This window comes from Rhinolophus ferrumequinum, chromosome 13 (genome assembly GCF_004115265.2).
Source record: "Rhinolophus ferrumequinum isolate MPI-CBG mRhiFer1 chromosome 13, mRhiFer1_v1.p, whole genome shotgun sequence".
Taxonomy (NCBI): domain Eukaryota; kingdom Metazoa; phylum Chordata; class Mammalia; order Chiroptera; family Rhinolophidae; genus Rhinolophus; species Rhinolophus ferrumequinum.
The window spans coordinates 49,064,230-49,079,020 of record NC_046296.1 but is presented as its reverse complement, the minus strand read 5'-3'; the positions used below and the strand labels follow the sequence as shown (position 1 = coordinate 49,079,020).

Genomic DNA, 14,791 nt, shown 5'->3' with positions numbered 1-14,791 from the left:
GAAATAAAGAAATTTTACTTTCACTCAGAAAAAGTTACGCATTCTTAGGTGTTCTCTGCATAGAGCTTGACCCAGAACCATGTGGACTGGATTTGTCAAAATTTCAGCTGCTTATTAGCATTTAGCATAATATGTCAAATTTAGCAATTTGTCTTATATATGGTTTAGATTTTAAAATACTGGTGGATGAGTTAAAAAAAAAAATCTAGTACAGTCATTCTGGTGAACTTGCTTGCTGATAAAAGCCTTCAATCCATGAAAGAAACAGACGGACTTCAGTATAGTGGCTTTAATTTTGTAAAAAGGAATGTCCAGCTGCTGGGAGGGCTGCCCCGACCCCAGTGCTGGGAGCTGGGGTGGAAAGGTCAACTGGAAAATCTCATCATGTGGCACAGACAGCCCAGTGAAGGGAGAGGGACCCAGAGGTCAAGTTCACACTGGGTCACATATGTGTTCTCAACACTAGTTAAAACAAACATTTAGGAACCATAAATTCTGGGTTTCGATAGTACTTAAACCTTCGTTGGGAAGCCCTCCTCCAGCCCGTGGGCTTGCCTGAACATACTGCTCTTCCCCCTTGCCCTTGCCTGGCCTGCTTTATTGAAATGTTTTTTTGCCCAGTGAACCCCTGTCCCTTAGGAAGCCTGACTTGTTGAAAGGACCTTTGGCAAACCACAGGAGTTTGCTGTTTCTGACCCTGTTATTTGTTGTCTTGGATATTCCAAACATATACTCAAACATGTTTGGGAGCACAAATGAAATTTTCCTAAAATGTAAATTTTGCTTCCAAGTCCTTCCTAGCAAGGAACAGGGTGACTTGGAGTGCTAGGGCTGTGTCACCACTCTTTTAACAGTGACCAAGATGAGAGCACACACTGAGGAGCTGCTGATGGGATGAGGGTAACTTGTGAAGTACTTTTGAGCTGCTCAAGAGCATTTTCTTAATTTTGGTACTCTGTAGGGGTAGGTGAGGCAGGCATGATTTATTACCCTTTACCAATAGGGGGCATAGGTCAAACCCCATCCCAGGTCTTGTAGCTCTTGGTTATTTGTTCTTTCTACTGCCCTAGGCTGCTTGGATGTCCAGTGCTGCAGCATTCCCTCTTGAGGTCTTGGTCTTAACTCTCTGTCCAGAAGCTGTGACTTGGATTGACTTTCACTGCCTCAGTTCGCTTTGTGATTTTCCAAGCTGTATTAGTTTGCAAGGGCTGCCATAACAAAGTCCCACAACCTGAGTGGCTTAGGATAGCAGACGTTTATTATCTCAGAGTTCTGGAGACTAGAAGTCCAAAGTCAAGATGTCAGCAGGGTTGGTTCCTCCTGAAGGATCTGTTCCAGGCCTCTCTCCTTGGCTTGTAGAAGGCTGTCTTCTCCGTGTCTTTACATCATCTTCCTCGATGTGTATCTATCTTTGTGTCCACATTTCCCGCTTTTATAAGGATATCAGCCATATTGTGTTAGAGCCTGCCCTAATGGCCACATTTTAACTGGATTACCTCTGTAGAGACCCTATCTCCAAATAAGGTCCAAATAAGGTCACATACTAAAGTAGTGGGGGTCAGGACTCCAACATATCTTTCTTTTTTGGGGGGGGCATATTTGTACTCATAACACAAGCCCATAGATGCTGTGCACGTGGGCTTGAGAGGTGGAATACTCAGAGGTGGGTCACCTCTGGGACACTTGGGGATGTCCTAGCCACAGCTCTTGGATGGGTGGGCGGAGGCTCCTTTGGCCCCTCCCACACAGACTGTGACTGGGTCTGATGGGCTTCCTACCTAATGCAGGAGCTTTGGCTGCATCAGGGAGGAGGAGAGATAAGGACTTGGCCACTGGTGATTTTGGTTATGACTCTGGACATTTTTTATTTGGTCTGTTTTAAGAGATTCTAAACTGGTGGTTCTTAAACATGAATGTCCAGCTGATTTTTAGAGGAGTTTGTTAAACTGCTTTATTGAATAAGAATCGCAGGTTTTTAATAAGCACCCCAGGTGACACCGAAGAAGGTGACCCACCTTTTGAGAAACAGTGATTCAGAAAGAACCCTCTGCTGGGCAATACTTGTGAATCTTTATGTGGGACTTTAGGGGCCAAACCCAACATGTAACAATTTAGAAACTTCTCAAGGCGGGGGCCCTCTAAATTTTGAATAGTATATACAAAGATAGCAGCATATAGAATTATTTAATCCAGTTTTTCCGTAGTTAGTTGAATATTTGATAAATATATTTATTTTTACAAGAGTTGGAAATTTCAAAATTGTTAATGATATGTAGGTGATTTAATAAAGTAGTTTTTGAAAAGGCTTAAACACTTTGGAACGTATTGGGTGTTTTTTTTCCACTAAATATCCTATTTTTAATTATAAACTATTTTAAATACACAAAAACATAGAAAATAATATATCCAACAGGGTCATGTTTTTAAAAGCTCCCAGATGTAGTAATTAAGTACAATGATTTGTAGATAAGGGAGAGACTCTAGTCTTATCTTGCTCTAAATGCGTGTTTTACTAATGAAATTTCCTGTCTTGTTAGTGGAAAGAAAATAATACATAATTGGTTGGTGTGACACAAATTGGTTGTTTTGGTACTTATGGAAAAATACATCCCAGCTGTATTTATCTCTATGTGCTCATGGGCACCCATTCATTTGCCTTGCTTATTACTAAGGATTGGACATTTCTGGTCGGCACAGCCCATTGGATGAGACCTGGGGCAAAGCTGAGTTACCCCATTCACAGCGCAGGTATAATGACGGCCTATTCCAGCATTCAGAGGCTTGTTGGGGGACCGCATGAAGTCATATGTGAGAAGTGCTTGGAGAGCAGGACTCCTGCCCAGCAATATTTGAACTCTTGGTGAGGGGGGTGGGGCTCCCTTTCTGCTTAGGCTCCCTTCCTCCCCACTCCCCGCCCTGGGCACCCCAGCCTTTTACACACCCCTGTTTTGTTTCTCAGATCCTCTGGTGGAAATCACTGCCCGCTGTCTGTCTGTTGGAGCACTCACTTCACTCTTACTTGGCTCTGGGTCTGGCTGGACCAGGGGGGAGAGGCATCTGTCTTCCCATCACTGTGGAACACATCGGGAGCAGGATTTTCTGTGTGTCATTTTAAGTACCCAGGCTCTGTTCCTTGACGTAGTACAGATGTGAATTGAATTGAATGAGCATCTCTGATTTTGTTGTGTTGTAAACACTGCGTTCTAAATCATATATAAAGAATGCCTCTTCCTTTTTTGTTTGTTTACCTCACCTTTTGGCAATCATTTCCATTTGGTTTTCCTTCCCCTGTTTTCTCTGTGTGGTTATCCTTGCCCAACAGACACTTCTTATTCTGACAGCTTTTCAAGGGCACACCACCTTATTCTGTTTCCTTCTGCTCTCTCTCTCTCTGAAGGCTGCCCTGGCATGGCCCAAACTTTAAGACAACTTTTCCTTTCTTCCTGCCAATTTTAGAATCTTTCTGCTCAACATCATCTGATAGAGATTTGGGGCGAAGTAAAATGAATGTGTAGGATTTTCCCTGTAATTTTAGATCCCCAAATACTTCTCTTGGCCAACGACACGATTCCCTGTGGCTTTTCCACTCCACCACATTTGAGTAATATTGTTGGCATGGACAAAAGTAAACAGTTTGCGAAATGTCGTGTTTTGTAATTAGGAGATGGATGGGCTGGTTTTTGAATACATGCCTTTGGTTCTACTGTACCAGAGGAAAATGAGTTTTGCTGATGGATGGGAAGACAAAGTGGAGAAAGGTGTTGCTTTCCACAGTTGATGTGGTCAACTTTTCTGAACCGATGGAATCAGTTACTCAGGGGTGAGAACGCAATGGCTGGAGGGGAAACTTCAGAGGTATTTCGGTAATGAGTTAAGGGAGGATCTTCACAGAGGAGATCGATGTAACCAGAAAAAAGCCACTGGGGGGAACAGGTAATAAAATTAAGAAAATATTATAATAATGAGGACCTTTTGTCCTTATAGATTTGAAAATATTTATGTTTCTTGTAGCATTACCAAACAATTCCAATCTCACCTTCAATCTCGCGAGACCTTTATTATTGTTATTATAAATTGAAAGTAGAATCTCTAGCCTGCCACCCATAGGTATTTCATTTTAACATCATATCAAGTGGCTAGTTACTACCAAGTAGCATCTTCAAAATATGTTTCATTGTAAAGGCTGTTTAAATCGCCTAAGACATACGACCTCGCTTTGATGACTCATTTGCTACACTGATTCAAGAATGGGGGTACTTTTCTGCCTCTGCCATTAGCTGTGACATTTCAAGCAGGTCAACTCATTAACTCTTCTGAGACTTTTCAACTTGAATGAAATGAATGGGGAGATTATTCATTACCCAACTTAATTCAGTGCGTTCTCGTGAATGTTTAACACTTTTCACATTGTATCGTGTGTGTGTGTGTGTGTGTGTGTGTGTGTGTGGCTTCCCAGCTTGATTGTGAGTTCTGTGAGGGTAGGTATCATACATAGCCATCTTTTTATCCTTGGTACCTGGTAAGTACACATGCACCTTTATGGAATGAATGCATGATTTAATGAATGACTAAATGAATGGATTTATTGGTTGCGCTTTCACTGCACCCCTCTGTGTACTAGCTGCTGGCACACAGAGGTGTTTAGTACTATGAAGAAAATAAAGCAGGGTGGTAGGTGAGAGGATGGTGGGGTTGGAGGAGGGGCCTGTGGTCAGGGAAGTCTCTCTAAGGAAGTGACATATGAGACCTGTGTGATACAAAAGGGTCTGGAGGAGGAGTGTTTTAGGCCCAGAGAATAGCTAGTACAAAGGCCGTCAGGTGGGAATAGGCCTGGCCTGTTGCTGGGACCCAGAAGTGAGTATTGTTGGGTCCACTGTGAGGCCTAAAGGAATAGGTGATAAGAGAGACAGGACTGGATCCCCAATCAGGTCCTATTGGCTGTGTAAGACCATAAATAAGATAATAAAGGGGACTTAGAAATGCAAGTGGATTTTATTATTAAGAAATTGGTATTATCAGCCCTTCTTTGAAGGCATGGAAAAGAATGTTTTAAATAGAAAATTGATTCAGTCATCTTTACTGCTATTTTTTACTGATAAATAAAATTGCATATAGAACAGTGAAGTACCCAAGGCCATGCACAAATTATTGTCATAGCCTGACAGCCGGCGTTGTGCCCCCATTGCCAGACTAACCCCATGCTGATTGGAAATATCCCTCTTCCCACCATGGCTCTCCCGAACTGTGGCAGAAAGGTGACACTTTCACTAAAGCCAGAAGGCCAGACTTAGGATGAAAGTTGGAGGGTTAGAAAAAGTCTCTGGTCACAGCTGTGTTAAAAGGCAAATGAGTGGGGATCCTCACTTGGTACTAAATACAAAATAAAATGTCAAATCCTTTAGAAACTGAAGATGACGGTCCTGGTCTGGTGACCATAGAAAATTTGCAGAGAACAGGTAGGATGTGTTAAAGTGAGAGTGTAAAAGTTTTGGAATACATTTGAATGCTGTTCTGTGGTTTTGTTCACCTCTACCCCCCGCATCTAATATACAAGTTGTGGGATTCGCCCGCGGTAGGTGCAAAGGCAGCTTCTGCTGGGCATTTTGGGCAGTCACTCACCATCTTTGGGTGATTTTGTTCCTGTTTGTAATCGGATTAATAGCCCCTGTTGGCTATACCTCCCGTTTTGTAGTAGACATTAAATAAAATGCGGTTCATGAACAGACTTCCCCAAAGAGCCATATAAACATAAGGGATATTACTAATAAAGTTTTTCTGGCCATTCTGTAAAAATTTTTCAGTTTGTGAAAATTTTCTCTATAATATGTTGGTATATTTCTTGTCTTGAACAATAGAATGCCTCGTATGTTTCAGTGGGATTTTGATGATTACAGATCTTGTGTCTCAGGTTTTTAAATTGATCATCCCCATTAACCAATGGTCTCTCGGGGCACCTCCTGGAAATTAGTTTGAAGATAAGCAAAAATATCTAAATCTCCACTTTAATCCCCCATCTCCCCACTGTGATTTGCTTTATTCTCCTAAAAGTAGATTGTGGGCAAAGATGAGAATCCTTTATTTGAGAGAGGTTTCTTTCTTTCATTGTTACAGTGATCCTGAAAAGGTTATGTTTGTCCAAAATATCATAGTAATTGGAGGTGAAATAATGACAGGCGATAAGTGAATTAAAGGCAGGGACCTTGTTTTGTTTTACATTTTATCCATTAGGAAGTTGGCCTACACGGCAGTTCTGTGTACACAATAGACCCTCAGTAAGCTTCCTTGATTAATAACCATTACAAGTCACTTTTGTTTCTGAGGGAAAGACCAGCTGAAATTCATTTAAATCAGGGGATCCCGAGATTATATTAATCAGTTCCTTTTGTTATGAGACAATGAATATTACAGCAAACCTCCCTGTGGAATAGTTTTTAATGCTCCGTTTTGAGTGTTAGAGGCTCTGGCAAAACTCTCTGGCACAGTTGCCCCATTCCGTCCTATAGTACAGACTGCTTTAATGGCACTTCATAGGCCTAATGGTTCTCAAAGTGTGGTCCTGGACCAGGGGCTGCAGCATCACCTGGGACAAATGCGCATTCTCTGACCCTACTCTAGACGTGCTGAGTCAGGCCTGGGGCCCAGGACTCTGTGTTTCAACAAGCTCTCTAGGCGATGCTGATACAGTTGGGGTTTGAGAAGCACTGCTCTAACTGAACCATCTCCTCCTTTTCCACACCCCCCTGCCCCTTTTCATGGGTGGAGGGAGGAGGGGTCCAGGGAAATTGACTCCTTTGGACTCCAGGCCTTGGGCACTAGAAGCTTGTGTTTTCTCTCCCTTCCCAATGGAATGGAGAAATTTCCCAGTCTCCCATGGGAACCTCGTGATCTGAACACATTCCGTTCTGTACTGCCTATTCCATTACATACGCCTGCATTTGGCACCAGAGAAGCCACGTTGCCTTTCAGGGAATGTGTTGTACCTTTGTACATTCCTTGTCCTATTCTGATCTTTAACATGGAAGATGCTTAAATCACACTTCATATTCTTCAAAGCTGCATTTATCAAGGTGTGGTCTTTGGCCCCTCCCCTTCCCCCAATCACAATGCCCATGGGATGTGTAGCAAATGCAGGCTGTGGGGCCCCACCCTGGACCTGCCAATTGGAACCCCCAGAAGTGATCCCATGACTCTTGTTTTCATAAGCATCCAGCTGACCGATCCTCACTGAAGCTTAAGGACCCTGGGTTTGAAGTGGTGTGCCAGAATAAAGGATGTCAAAGACAAGGAATGATGAGAAGAAAGGTATCGCAAAATTAATAAAAGTAATAGGAACGAATGTGACATTGTGTTGTAGAGATGGATGCCATTACTTGTTTCTAAAATAGTTTAAAAGTGAAATGAAGAGCTAGTTCTTGTTTAGGACGAAATTTTCTTGTGTGAAGATGAGGACGTTCAGGCAGAGAGGGAGCATTGCACTTGGGATCCTGGAAGTTGCTTGGGGAATGCATCAGCTGCTTGGAAACACAGTTAAGAATTTCAGCCACGTCACACACTTTTTTTTTTCTTCCTAAATTAAAGTTTATTGGGGTGACAATTGTTAGTAAAGTTACGTAGATTTCAGGTGAACAATTGTGTATTGCATCATCTGTAAATCCCATTGTGTGTTCACCACCCAGAGTCAGTTCTCCTTCCATTACCATATATTTGATCCCCCTTACCCTCATCTCCCACCCCCCACCTCCCTTACCCTCTGGTAACCACTAAACTATTGTCTGTGTCTATGAGTTTTTGTTTCTCATTTGTTTGTCTTGTTCTTTTGTTGGTTTTGGTTTATATACCACATATCAGTGAAATCATACGGTTCTCTGCTTTTTCTGTCTAACTTATTTCGCTTAGCATTATAATTTCAAGATCCATCCATGTTGTCACAAATGGTCCTATTTCATCTTTTCTTACCGCCGAATAGTATTCCATTGTGTATATATACCACAACTTCTTTATCCATTCATCTATCGAAGGACATTTTGGTTGTTTCAATGTCTTGGCCACCGTAAATAAAGCTGCAATGAACATTGGAGCACATGTGTCTTTAAGGATAAATGTTTTTAGATTTTTTGGGTAGATACCCAGGAGAGAATTGCTGGGTCATACGGTAATACTATTCGTAATTTTTTGAGGAACCTCCACACTGCCTTCCATAGTGGCTGCACTAGTCTGCATTCCTACCAACAGTGTATGAGGGTTCCTTTTTCTCCACAGCCTCTCCAACACATTACTATTTGTCTTGTTGATGATAGCCATTCTAACTGGGGTGAGGTGATATCTCATTGTGGTTTTTATTTGCATTTCTCTGATGATTAGTGATGTTGAGCATTTTTTCATATGTCTATTTGCCATTTGTATGTCCTCTTTGGAGAAATGTCTCTTCAGGTCGTCTGTCCATTTTTCAATTGGGTTGTTTGTCTTTTTGTGTCACACACTTTTATTAGCTGTGCACTTAGGAAACGAATGGCCTGTTCTAAAAGCCTTGGGAAAAAGAGCTGAAGAAGGAGTTGGTTTGCTTGTCCTGTGAAAATGGGACTATATTCCCCATTCCATTTTTTTTCCTTTCTGCAAAATAAAGTAATGCAAAGACACTTTACCTGGTATTGAAGAAAAATGAGATCTTTTAAAAACATGTTCCTCTCCAAGCAGAAAGATATTATTTTTGAGGCAGGGGGTAGGACACATTTCAGTCATCAGTTGTGTTAATATTTAGACCTCATTAAAAGTAAATATTGTATATTTTCTTCCCAATGTAAGCTTATAAAGATTTCCAGATAGCTGCATGCTACTTTTGGTGAAGCACCCAAATGTTTAAATACCATGTAGACAAGGCTGCAGTCTTAGACAATGGTGCTCAAATTTTGAAAAGACCCAAATTTGAGGAATTGTTTAAAAATGTGGATTTTCAAAAAAATTTAGTTCTCATTCTTTCAATCTCAGTCTGGGTAAACACATAAAGAAAAACAATTGCCACCATTTTTATAGTGGAGTTATCTCTGTACATGTCCTTAGAGGTCTATTTCTTATATTTGCCTCAACCTTCCGTTTCAATTCACTAACTTTTTCCGAAGTGCCTGCTGTATAGAAGGCATTGTGCTGTGGGCTAAGAAGACACGTAGTTAAGATCCTGCCCTGTGGAGCTTCCAGTGTGTCTGTCTGTTTCAGAAGGATGTAGCTAATTTGAGGCTTTCTAAGGGTATTTTCTGCTGCAGGTTGCAGGTGCAAAAAGGTGCCTTTTGTCTCTCCTGTGTCTAGTATATAGTAGATACTAATAAATATTTTTTTGAATAAATTAATGAATGAATCTTTCATGTCTTTCTGACCTTGTTGGGTCAATTAGTTGAGTCTTGTAAACCTAGAAGAGTGAATTCGGTTTGTCTGTATCTCGGAGGTAAATTCAGACTCTCAGCTGCCAGGCTGCCAGGTCAGCTGGGGCTTTTTGGATGATGTGGGTGAGGAAATGGATTGACTGGAGGATAATGCAGAGGCAGCCAGGGCTCATTGGAACGGATGTCTGCAAGGTTGGGTTGGATTCCCAGGCTGAGTTAGGCTGGGCCCTTTGGTTGTAAAGGAAAAGAGGCTGTTTATGGCCAGGTAACTGGGAGGCCTGCAGTTAATGCCGTCTTCAGGAGTTCGAATGGTCATGTCAAGACCAAATTGGCTACATAATTTGCAGGGCCAGTGCAACATGAAAATGTGGGAACCGTTGTTAAAAAAACATTGACCTAATGGTAGGTTAAGTGTTAGCTATTGTGAATTTCTGAGGACGAATAATAACAACCAAGTGTAAGTTTTGCATTTTATTATTTGGGAACTGCTTTACTGATCCAATGCTTATTCTGTGCATATGCAGTTTACAGCAGTCTCTGGCCAATTAATTCACAGTCTCACGTGTTATGATCTCTGGGCGTAGCCCACGACTGGAGTACTTAGAGCTCACATTTAATTTTCAGATTTCAACCGAGTGATGAATATTTGTCACTGATCATATGGAGACAAAGTATAGGGTACGTAAAAATCTATTTTTTTAAAGTTTGATTTAGTTTTCGTACCTTTCTTATAAAGTTCTAATGGAGTTCCATTTTAAACATTTCACTTAGAAACACATGGAGTGAGTTTCCCAAAGCTTAACATTCTTGGGTTGGAGTTATATTATTCTTTACTATTTACTTACATTGTTTACATGAAGCCTGGTATGGGGTCATTAATCACATTTTCAGGAATTTGGATGCTTTTCATATAGGTTTCTTGAATACCCGTTTTTGATGGCTGTTTTATAAACTGTTGAATGTGTGTGTGGGGGAGTGGTTTTCAGAGTACCTTGTCAGATTCATAGCAGAGCATTGCAAAGCAGCTGTGTGGAGAGAAATTACTAATGTTTCAGTAGTAATTTTTATGACTCAGTTTGGCAGTATAATTCTACCTGTCTGTGCAGCATTTTCATTTGGGTAGAAGACAAATTAACTAAGCTTTTGGGTGACACATAAAGAAAGATACACCTAAGAGTTTTCCACGAAGAAATTAGTCACCCCTTTAACTGTTTAAGGCTGTGGAGTGCCGTCCTTTCTCTCGCTGAGCAGTGGCATTTGTTCGTCTCTCACAGATAAACAGTTTACTTTCAAAGATTATTATAACTACTACTGCTGTCTCAAAGTAGAATTACATAGTTAATAAAGATAGCTGCAGCAGATTTTCGAACGTGTGATGACAAAATTGTGACTTGAGAGAAGAAAATGCTTATCTTTTGCTTGGATTTGTGAGTCATTTTGCTTTTTATCTCATATCACAGAGCTTGTTGCTAAAAGTTACAAAACAAAATATGATCTCATATCACCTTTCTTTTTCAGTATTTGCCCACATTAAGTACTGTGTTTCCCGGAAAATAAGACCTAGTCGGACAATCAGTTCTAATGCGTCTTTTGGAGCAAAAATTAATATAAGACCCGGTCTTATTTTGCTGTAATATAAGACCCGGTATAATATAATGTAACATAATATAATATAATAAATATATAATATAATATAATAAATATATAATATAATATAATATAATATAATATAATATAATATAATACCGGGTCTTATATTAATTTTTGCTCTAGAAGACGCATTAAAGCTGATTGTCTGGCTAGGTCTTATTTTCGGGGAAACAGGGTAGCTGCAACTACAGAAGATTTAAGCCAACACATATTTTAATGGGCATCAGGTGTCCAGAATTGCATTAATCATACTTTTTGGATCATTACACGCTATCATTATTACTTGCAAACAAACTTTTGTGATTCTAATGACTTGAATGTTTCCTTGAATTATAGTGGTATAATTTTCCTTTCCACTAAAGTTTGCAAAATAATGACCACCTGAACTATTGGAATATTAAGCTGGCTTTTGGTGAATTTGGAATATGTTTTAAAATCACGTAGACTTTCATGATAAAAGTAAACATTTGGGATCAGAGGTTGAATTCATTGGCTTCTTTGGCTTTTTATCGTTACACAACTTCAGGATTACGTGACACATTGATGCTTGGCTAAGTGACATCGGCTAAGGTTTCAGGGAACTGTTCTCAGTTGTTACAACATGACAGAACGTGCTTCTCATCTTCCTGACAACGGGAAACGGGTGGCTTAGAATCCTATTTGGAAATGATCTAGGGAGTCAGTCATCTAATCCAGCTACCTTATCCTTATTCCAACCCAGGGAATTTCCAGGTGCCTCTGCCACAGGCCACTTAGACTGCACTTGCTTGAATCCTTGTAGAGACAAGAAACTCACTCCTTCACGACCTCTTTTCTTTTACAGACAACTTTAATTGTGAAAATTAAAATTGATTTTGTAGAGCTTAAACATGCGTCCTTATAACTTCCATTAATTTGCTAGTGTTGTTAATTTCTACTTGCAGATGACAAAAACAGCCCAGTACTTTAAAACAAAAGGAATGCTTCAAAGTATTCATGGAGGTGGAGCATTACATGTAACTTCTGACTCTTACGTTTTCTCAGAGAGCTTCTCATTGATAGCATCTCATAGCATCTTCCAAACTCAGCAAGTATTTGTTGAGTGTCAGTCATATGCAAGGTGCTCTCCTCAGTGCTAGGATAGAAGACGTGGCGACACAAAGATGAGTTGGTTCTTGTCACCCAAGAATATGCTGCAGTGTGAAGTGGATCTGAGAAGCACACAGATTGATACAAGAGGGAAACCAAGTGCCACTGGGGTTCAGAGGAGACAGATTGATATCAAACTCAGCTGTGTTGGACATATTCCCCAGCAGGATTAGGAGGGAATTGAGGTTGGTTGAGGAAGGTGGGTAGGATGTTTCTGCAACGTGAGTCTGGGAGAAGGGCGTTCCGGGCAGATAGATCAGTGTGAACAAAAGCCCAGGAGTGAGAAGCATGAGTTGTGTCCGCACATGGGAGGTTGGATTTGCTCAGCTTATAGGATGCTTGTAGAAGAAGGGACGGTGAAAAGGATGAAGTGGCAGGTTGAGCCAAGAGCTGGGGGAGGTTTGATCCAGCAGCACCATGATGCCGCTGCAAGAGCACAGATCTGTGTTTGAATGCAGATATTGTCATGGAGCCTCTGCGTCCCATACTGAAAATGGAGATCTGTGCCCATTGTAAAGATGACAGGACCTATAAGTGAGGAATCCAGCACCCTGCCTGGTATGTAGCAGAGGCTTGTTAAATGACAGCTGTTAGGATTTCTGCATTTGATAGGCTTAGAGAAGCTGGGAGTGACACAAGCAGATTCCGCAGTGGGGTGCAAGGCAGTTTGCAGAGAAAGACTGGCTGCCTCAGTTCAGCTAGAAGGTGTAATGAGAGTGGTGACAGTAGGGAGTAGAAAAGGTAGGGGTGAGGGGGTGCAGAGGCATCGATTGAGGAGGTAGAATCAGATTTAATGTTCTGGGCAGGAGGAAGAGGAGAGAGAGGTCACCTCAGGATTTTGTGGGGGAAGGAGGGCAGGCAAGAAGGGTGAGTTCGGTACTGGGCATATTGAGGTGGAAGTCCTTCAGGGAGAGGGAGAGGCTGTGGAGGTGGGAAAATTTAGCGAGGGGAGAGTCACTGCATCCAAGAGCGTGTGCTCCGGATGCCGGCGGGAGCAGGGGCCACAGAAGTGGGTGCCACGGGGCCCCGATTGTGTGGACCCTCTAGTCCAGCCTTGAGTATAGACAAGAGGAACCAGAACCAAAAAAGTGGCTCATGTAAAAGCAAAGAAAGGAATGGATTCAAGAGACACAGTGAAAGGAAAATTAGTGGAGACAGACTGACAAATGATTCCCAGCGTCTTAGAGTTCTCAGGGAAAAAACCCAACACAATCATCACATTGTTTGTACACACACACACACACACACACACACACACTCTCATGTATACAAGTTCAGTCCAAACACCGTCTATTATTTAGGCCTGTTATTTTCCTCAGAACACCCTTTAGGAAATCCTCTGCTCTCCCAGAGATTGTGTCTATATTTAGAAGACTTTTAGAGAAAGCCTATTGTTAAATTTTAGTTTACAGGCTAATCACTAAGAGACCGTAGAAATGTAAATCACACGTCCCCCTACTGAGTGAGTGGGCAGTGGGAAGAATGCTGCCTTTTTTGTTCTATTGAAGTCCACGAGGTGAAAACATAATTCAGTCCTTTGTGACCCCAGGGAATCCAAGAAGGGCATTGCTGGAAGGGACCACACTGACCACCTGGCCTGACCCCCTGCATAAAGGATGAGGAAACTGAGGCCCAGAGCATTGTGACTCATCCAAGGTCACAACTCATTAGAAGCAGAGTCTGGAGCTTGATGTTGGGTGTTCCTGCTGCTCGAAGGAACCCATTCATCCCAGGCCAGGACCTCTGCGCTCCATTTCTCAGTGGATGGCCCAGACAAAAGGGGTCTTCAGCTAGGAGTGTGTGTATATATGCATGCGTGTGTAGGAAGTTGTTCAGGGACCATCCAACTACAGAGTTTGAGAGCTGGATTGTGGGAAAGAGCAGTGGACTGACCCTAGTGATTATTGCAATGCCCTTACAATTGTTAGAACTTTCTAACAAGTGTCCCACAAGCGAAAGTGCTGTTTGGTGGGTGCAAAAGTAATTGCGGTTTTTGCAGTTGTTTTTAACCTTGTAAACCGCAATTGTTTTTGCACCAACCTAATAAAACATGAAGCATGAACTCCTCGTCATTGGATGTATTTAAGTAGAAGCTAAATATCCACCCTGTCGAGTTAACAATAGTTATCATTCACCGAGGCTGACTGTTGTGCCTGGCTCAGTTCTGTGTGTGTTTCAGGGATTATGTCTCATTTTATCTTTAGTGTCTTTATGAGATGGGTACCATTATTATACTGATTTTATAGATAAGAAGACTGAGACACCACAGCAATTAAGTAACCTGCCCAAGGTGACCTAGCCAGGGAGTGGTAGAAACAGGATTATCCCCATCTTTTGACCCCAGAGCCTACATGCTCATTCTGTGCCAGTAGTTCTCAACCTTTGCTGCACATTAGAACCTCTTGGGAAGATGTAAAAAAAGCCTGGTTCTCAGGCTACCTCCCAAACCAGTTGACTCAGATTGTCTGGGGGTAGGACCTACGGGGATTTTTTTAAAAGCCCCTCAGATGATTCCAACTCGGCAAGGCTGAGAGCCGCTGAAGCTCACCATGGCTGGTGGAGCTATTGTAGGGCCGTGCTTCCCAAACTGACTGTACAGGAATCTCCTGGAGGTCGTGGTAAAATGCAGATTCTGATCC

General features: G+C 41.8%; 1 protein-coding gene across 7 annotated transcripts in view; it reads left to right on the top strand.

Moving 5' to 3' along the window:
• The window catches only part of LTBP1 (latent transforming growth factor beta binding protein 1), a 348,164-nt gene that overhangs the window by 2,301 nt on the left and 331,072 nt on the right, over positions 1–14,791 (top strand). The window lies entirely within an intron of this gene.